This window comes from Acinonyx jubatus, chromosome B2 (assembly GCF_027475565.1).
Source record: "Acinonyx jubatus isolate Ajub_Pintada_27869175 chromosome B2, VMU_Ajub_asm_v1.0, whole genome shotgun sequence".
In the NCBI taxonomy this organism is placed as follows: domain Eukaryota; kingdom Metazoa; phylum Chordata; class Mammalia; order Carnivora; family Felidae; genus Acinonyx; species Acinonyx jubatus.
Window position 1 is genome coordinate 93977937 of NC_069385.1, and position 6938 is coordinate 93984874.

Genomic DNA, 6938 nt, shown 5'->3' on the forward strand with positions numbered 1-6938 from the left:
AATCCTCTGAAATTCACCCTCTATGCTATTCCAATTCTTAGAACTGATGAGAAATACATTGCGGTGGCCTCTGTCAGCCACTGTTAATTGTTTTCCATTTCCTCTCTTTTTCTTGCAAAAAAAAAAATTATTATTATTTTTTACATACAGGCAATGTGCTGAGGCCTAAATTATATATCAAATTGGCTTAAGATAGTCATGACTGTACGGTTAACCATCCGACTTCGGCTCAGGTCAATGATCTCAGGGTCCATGAGTTCGAGCCCCGCGTTGGGCTCTGTGCTGACAGCTCAGAGCCTGGAGCCTGCTTCAGATTCTGTGTCTCCCTCTCTCTCTGACCCTCCCCCGTTCATGCTATGTCTCTCTCTGTCTCAAAAATAAATAAACATTAAAAAAGTTTTATAAAAAAAAAAAGATAGTCATGACTGTATTAACTGATTTCCCAACTTCCCTGGTAGTAGGGTAGCTGTGTGACCCAGTTAGGGTTGCCAGATGGAGTACAAGACATCCAGTTAATTTGACTCTCAGATGAACAATGACTAATTTTTGTGTCCCAAATATTGCATTGGACATAGAGTAAAAATTAGTAATAGTTTACCTAAAATTCAAGTGTAACTATATGCCTTATATTTGTGTTTGTAAAATCTGATGCTCACCTATACCCAGTTCTGGCCAATGAAACCTAATGACAAGTCTGTTGCAAGGATTTCTGGGAACGTTTCTGCATTTCAAATAAAGGGTCACATAGGATTGGTCTTTCCTTTTGATTGTTCTTGAATGTAGATGCAAAGTATGCAAGTGTAATGGCCATGTTGGGATGAGTGTTACCACAAAGCATTAGAAATGAAAGCCACAAAATGAGAGGACAGATTGAAAATCTACCTGAAGCCTGGTCCCTGGCATAAGAGGCACTGGAGTCTGACTCCTGAATTTTTTCCTTTACAAGAAAAATAACTCCTATTTAAAAAAAAAACACTGTAAGTTGGGTTTTCTTACATTTTAAGCTGAATGAAGTCCTAATGGTTACATATTGCTTGAGGACCATTTCCTTCTATTTCTACAAGAATGTTTCACTTATAATGACAATAAATACATCCATTCATTCATTTAGCACTTAAATTTTGAGCACTGACTTTATGTTTGGGAAGCACTGATTTACTAGATCACTCTCCCAACTATCTGCCAATGATTTTCCAGAATGTTGTAAAGCATAGAAAGTTGCTGGTGTTACTAACATACTTCAAATTCTTTAAAAAAAAATGTTATTCACATGCCAGATGCAATATTTGGGTCAGGGATTAGAGAATAGGGAATTTATAGTGTATCCTCTTAACTTTTGTTGAGAAAGCTAGCATAGCTCTTGGAAAAGTAAAAAATATATGTCACTGGTAATTTTCTCAATCTAACACCTTTGGTCTTCTAAGCTGTGAAAATTATTTCTAGATTATGGGGATAGGTCATCAGGCATGGGTTTAGTAGTGTGGCTTTGTGCCACTCCCTATTTTGAGCATTATCTGACAATTGGATTTTCTCAGAAGATACTAGATAGTGCTATTCTTGGAAAATGTGACACAGTTGTCTTGTAGTCATGACTTAGTTACTATAAATTTTACATCTGTGTTGTAGCAGAAGATAATTCCTTCTAAGAATTGGCACGTTTCCCCAATGTTATAGGCTTTGCATCCTCTTGTTTCCCCAACATTGAGGCTTCAAGGAAGTGTAGGAAATCATGAACCAAGCACAGCCAATCAACTTCAATCCCAATGACATAATTTTCTAAAAATAAATCTAAGTTTTAGATTGCCTAATACTTGTAAATACTATATTTAAAATAAATTTTATAGGGGTACCTGGTTGGCTCAGTCAGCTAAGTGTCTGACTTCCGCCCAGGTCATGATCTTATGGTTTGTGAGTTGGAGCCCCGTGTCGGATCCTCTGTCCCCCACCTCTCTCTCTCTGCCCCTCCCCTGCTTGTTCCCTCTCTCTCTCTGTCTCTCTCTCATTCTCTCAAAATAAATAAACTTAAAAACAAAACAAAAAAATAAAATAAAAAATAAAATAAAATTTATATTAAAACTATATTGGAATGCTAACTACTCTATAAACAGTCAATAAGCTCTTTAATGACTGATAAATATTAATGGCAGATTAATATATTGATGTTTGTATCATGTTAATTACCTGACCATTTGGTTTCAGAGGAAAACTAATAATTATATGTCATATATTTGGTGACTGCAAAGTTATATTAAGCTTTTCAGTGTTCTCTCATTGAAAAAATACATCTTTTTCAAGTGAGGTTACTTAAACTTTATTCAGTTAACCGTAGTATACACAGTTTAAAAGCATAAACTATATGTGGTGCTGAATAATAGCTCCCCAAAATGTCCATGTCCTAATTCCTAGAACCTGTGAATGCTACCTTATATGGCAACAGGAACTTGGTTAAGATGGATATTTTGAGTGGGTAGATTATCCTGGATTATCCACGTAGAACTGGTATCATCACAAGGACGTATAAGAGGGAGGCAATGGATCTAAGACACAGGAGGTGAAGTAAAAATGGAGCAGATATTTGTGGATCTGAAGATGGAGGAAAGGACCATGAGCCAAATAATGCAAGGAATGCATCCCTCAAATCTAGAAAAGACAACCAAGATGTAACATGTCATTCTTGAATTTCTACCCCTAACAAGAAGAACAACTAACAACTAGTCAATAATAGGACATCTCTGAGAGGTCCTAGAGAGTTCTAGAACACAGGGATCTGGCTGAAGCACCATCCTATAACACAGAGATCAAGGCAGACTGCATTAGAAGGGTAAGAGAAGTGGCTACATGTTGACCCTCCATCAGGCCAGCACAGCACCATAAGGAGAGGTCTTCCCTAAGCATTTGGCTTCTCTACTGGGAAAAGAAAACCAGTTGGAACTGGGACAACCAGCACCCCATCCCCAGCAATGTGGGTCTGTCTCTTTGTGGGAAGCACCAGACTGATCTCATCCACTGAGATTGCAGAGTAATCTGTGGAACCTAGCCCCTGGGAATCTTATCATGATGGAGGAGGGAGGTGGGGCTTACAACAACCAGCACTCCTATCTTGGCAGACTGACTTCATGCCTGCAGTACCCAAATGGTAATCCCAACCATCAGCTTTGCTCATCTGTAGAACCAAGTCAGTGGTGCACTCTGACCGGGGAACTCGACAAGGTGAAGATCTGCTTGATTTGGATCCTCAAATGAAGAATTTAGCCAGTCCTAGAACCGGGTTGGCACACACCCTAGGAAGGAGCTGAGTCATAGCCCCACAGTTGTAGAGAGTGTCTCCCAGCCACATCTGACCAGTCTAGCCTGGTAACACTCAAGCCCAGAGAAGGGCTGGCAGAGCTGATAATTTGCAGAGCAACGCCAGTGGGCCTGTTCAAGCAAGGAACTTGGGGTGCAAGTCAGTTTGAGTTAAGACAACAAACGGCACTACCAGCCTTAGAGCTGCTTCTCACACTGTAGTGGGACAGAGAAACTAATCCATACTCCTTCCTACTACTGAATACAGCCTCCAGAGCACACAGCGAAACTGGGTGGATGGTTTTTCTACCTAGCAAAACCAGTGGCTTCACCTGATCAGGGAATTCAGCACACTCTTCTTGATGGATTCAGGTCCCCCAAACAATGAGTCCTACAGTCCCTGGGTCCCATCCTGCTGCCCTGACATGGCAGGGAGGCTAATTCATAGTCCCATTCATAACTGAAAATAGTACCTTCACTTTTTCCTTTGGTGACTGACACCTACAATCTAACCTCAGCGAAGCTATCTGAACCAAGAACAAAATTCTTGCCTAAGCAGGGTTATTCTTGTTGACTCTGAGGCCAGCTTCACTCTTGACCTTGTGTTTTAAATCTAAAAGATGACACATTCTCCTTTTAAGAGTTACCTTTTCTAAATTGAATTTCTGTCATTGGCATCCTAAGTGTCTGACAGATAAACCCACCTATAGGTGTCTTGCTACCCAACCATTTTTGCATTGTGTTTAAGCGTCCTCATACTTCATATTTTCAACACATTGTGAGAACTAAAGCATTTCTTTTCCTCAGCCTGAAATTCACTGTCTTTAAATAAGTCTTAACAATCTTGAAACATCTTAGGTACAATTTAATATTAAAATATCATGTCTAAAATAAGTGAAGTTTTCCTTATTCTTAGTTCTAGTTGCAGTCTAACTTCTCTGTGTGCTTATAGCTGGTGGTTTCCTTCAAACATGAACTTGCAAAATGTACACTTCAGTATGCATCTTAATGCCTCTTATTACCCAGAATACATATCCTTCTTCTGTTTAATCGATTCCTTTCCAAAAAAAAATTGTTTTTAGTTTTTTATTAAGGGATTCCTTTGTGGGGATGCCCCGTGGGAGTGAGTGAGAAAATCCTGGGGCCGACAGGTTTGAGTCCTCATCTCCAATCTGCCAGCGAAATCAGGGGAAGAGACGCCTGCAGACGCGGGAGGGAGAAAGCTCTACCGCCCAAGAAAAGAGCAAGTGGGCAGGCAGCGGCGGGGCAGAACCGAACTGTCTGCCGGGTCTATAGAGGCCGGTCCTGGTCGGCGCCGCTCACCTCAAGGCCATGGTGCAGGCGGTGCTCTGGGCGATACCCAGGTGAGGGCAGCGGCTCCGCCAGGGTATTCCATCCCTGAACTGGGTAGATGCCGGGTGGGGAAGAAAGGATGCTGCCGCCACTTCTCCCTGGTAGCACCTGAGCGGCTGCAGTTGCCGCAGCAGTAGCAGCAGAAAGCACAACGCGGGCGGAGGGGGCGGCTCGAACTGCTGGTAATGTCCCCCAACAGCTGTTTCTCTGTCGCATGCGAGTTGACAAAACAACCAAAGAACAGGGCTCCCCGTTACAATCCCCATCGAGCTCTTTTTCCTTGCCATCTGGAGCTCATTTATGCGGAAACATGCCTTGCACTTGTACCTGGAGGAACTGGAGACAGTGGATTCGACCTTTAGCTGTGGTCATCTACCTGGTGTCCATAGCGGTTGCGGTTCCTCTGTGCGTGTGGAAATTACAGAAGCTGGAGGTTGGAATACACACAAAGGCTTGGTTTATTGCTGGCATTTTTTTTTTGCTGTTGACTGTACCTATATCACTCTGGGTGATATTACAACATTTAGTGCATTAGACACAACCTGAATTACAGAAACCAATAAAAAGGATTCTTTGGATGGTACCCATATACACTTTACATATTTCAAAGCTATGAAATATCTTTGAAATATCTCAGCATTGCAATATGTAGATACCTGCAGAGAATGTTATGAAGCTTATGTCATTTACAACTTTATGGGATTCCTTACCAATTATCTAACTACCGGTATCCAAATCGGGTATTAATTCTTGAAGCCAAAGATCAGCAGAAACATTTCCCTCCTTTATGTTGTGGCCCACCATGGACTATGGGAAAAGTATTGCTGTTTCGGTGCAAACTGGGTGTACTGCAGTATACAGTTATCAGACCATTCACCACCATTGTTGCTTTAATCTGTGAGCTGCTTGGTATATATGATGAAGGAAACTAGCTTTTCAAATGCTTGGACTTACTTGGTTATAATAAACAACATGTCACAATTCTTTGCCATGTATCTTCTGCTGCTATTTTATAAAGTACTGAAGGAAGAGTTGGGTCCAATTCAACCTGTTGGCAAATTTCTTTGTGTAAAGCTGGTGGCTTTTGTTTCCTTTTGGCAAGCAGTCGTTATCGCTTTGTTGGTTAAAGTTGGCGTTATTTCTGAAAAGCATACATGGGAATTGCAAACTGTAGAAGCTGTGGCTACAGGACTCCAGGACTTTATCATCTGTATTGAGATGTTCCTTGCTACTATTGCTCATCACTACACTTTCTCATATAAACCACAGGTCTAAGAAGCAGAAGAGGGTCATGCTTTGATTCCTTTCTTGCCATGTGGGATGGTTCAGATATTAGGTATGATATTTCTGAGCAAGTAAGGCATGTTGGATGGACAGTCATGGGACATTCTAGGGAGAAGTTCTTTCCTGAGGACCAAGATCAAAATGAACATACAAGCTTGTTACCATCATCATCACAAGATGCAATTTCTGTTGCCTCTTCTGTACCACCTTCACCCATGGGTCACTACCAAGGGTTTGGACACACTGTGACTCCCCAGAGTACGCCTCCTATGGATAACATACCTGATGAAATGTATAATGACACTACAGGAGAGAAAAATGAACTTTCAGATAAATCTGTGGCCTCCTGAACAAGTGTGCAGAAGCAAACTGTGCTCCTTCTACCATGTTATTTCATCACCTCGTATCCCATTGCTCAGGATTTTGTGCTTGGGACAAGCCATAAATGATGGAAGGTTTCAACACAAAGAAGGTGAGAAAGCCAGGTACAGCTACTGGATTTAACTGAGTTTTGTATATCACAAATAATCAGTCTAAATATCCTAGACTTTGACTTGATTTCTTTTTTTTTTTTTTTAATTTCTTTTTTATTTTTATTTTTGGGACAGAGAGAGACAGAGCATGAACGGGGGAGGGGCAGAGAGAGAGGGAGACAAAGAACCGGAAACAGGCTCCAGGCTCTGAGTCATCAGCCCAGAGCCCGACGCGGGGCTCGAACACATGGACCGCGAGATCGTGACCTGGCTGAAGTCGGACGCTTAACCGACTGCACCACCCAGGCGCCCCTGACTTGATTTCTTAACATTAGACTATCACATGTTCAAATGGTAGAAAATGACTTTACTAAATGTTCCTGGTGTTGCATTGCTTTATCAAGAGGATGGACAATAAAAAAAAGTCAATGCTTCCTACCATTGCTGCATGAATAGAATGCTCTGGAATTTAGCAGAAAGTATAATTTGGAAATATGAATTAGTAGAACTTAATCATAATCATGTGCCAATCATGTGCCAATT

General features: G+C 41.3%; 1 pseudogene; it reads left to right on the top strand.

Moving 5' to 3' along the window:
* The first annotated feature begins 4751 nt into the window (after window positions 1-4751).
* On the top strand, window positions 4752-6406 carry LOC106984240 (transmembrane protein 184C-like; annotated as a pseudogene).
* Window positions 6407-6938: the final 532 nt, after the last annotated feature.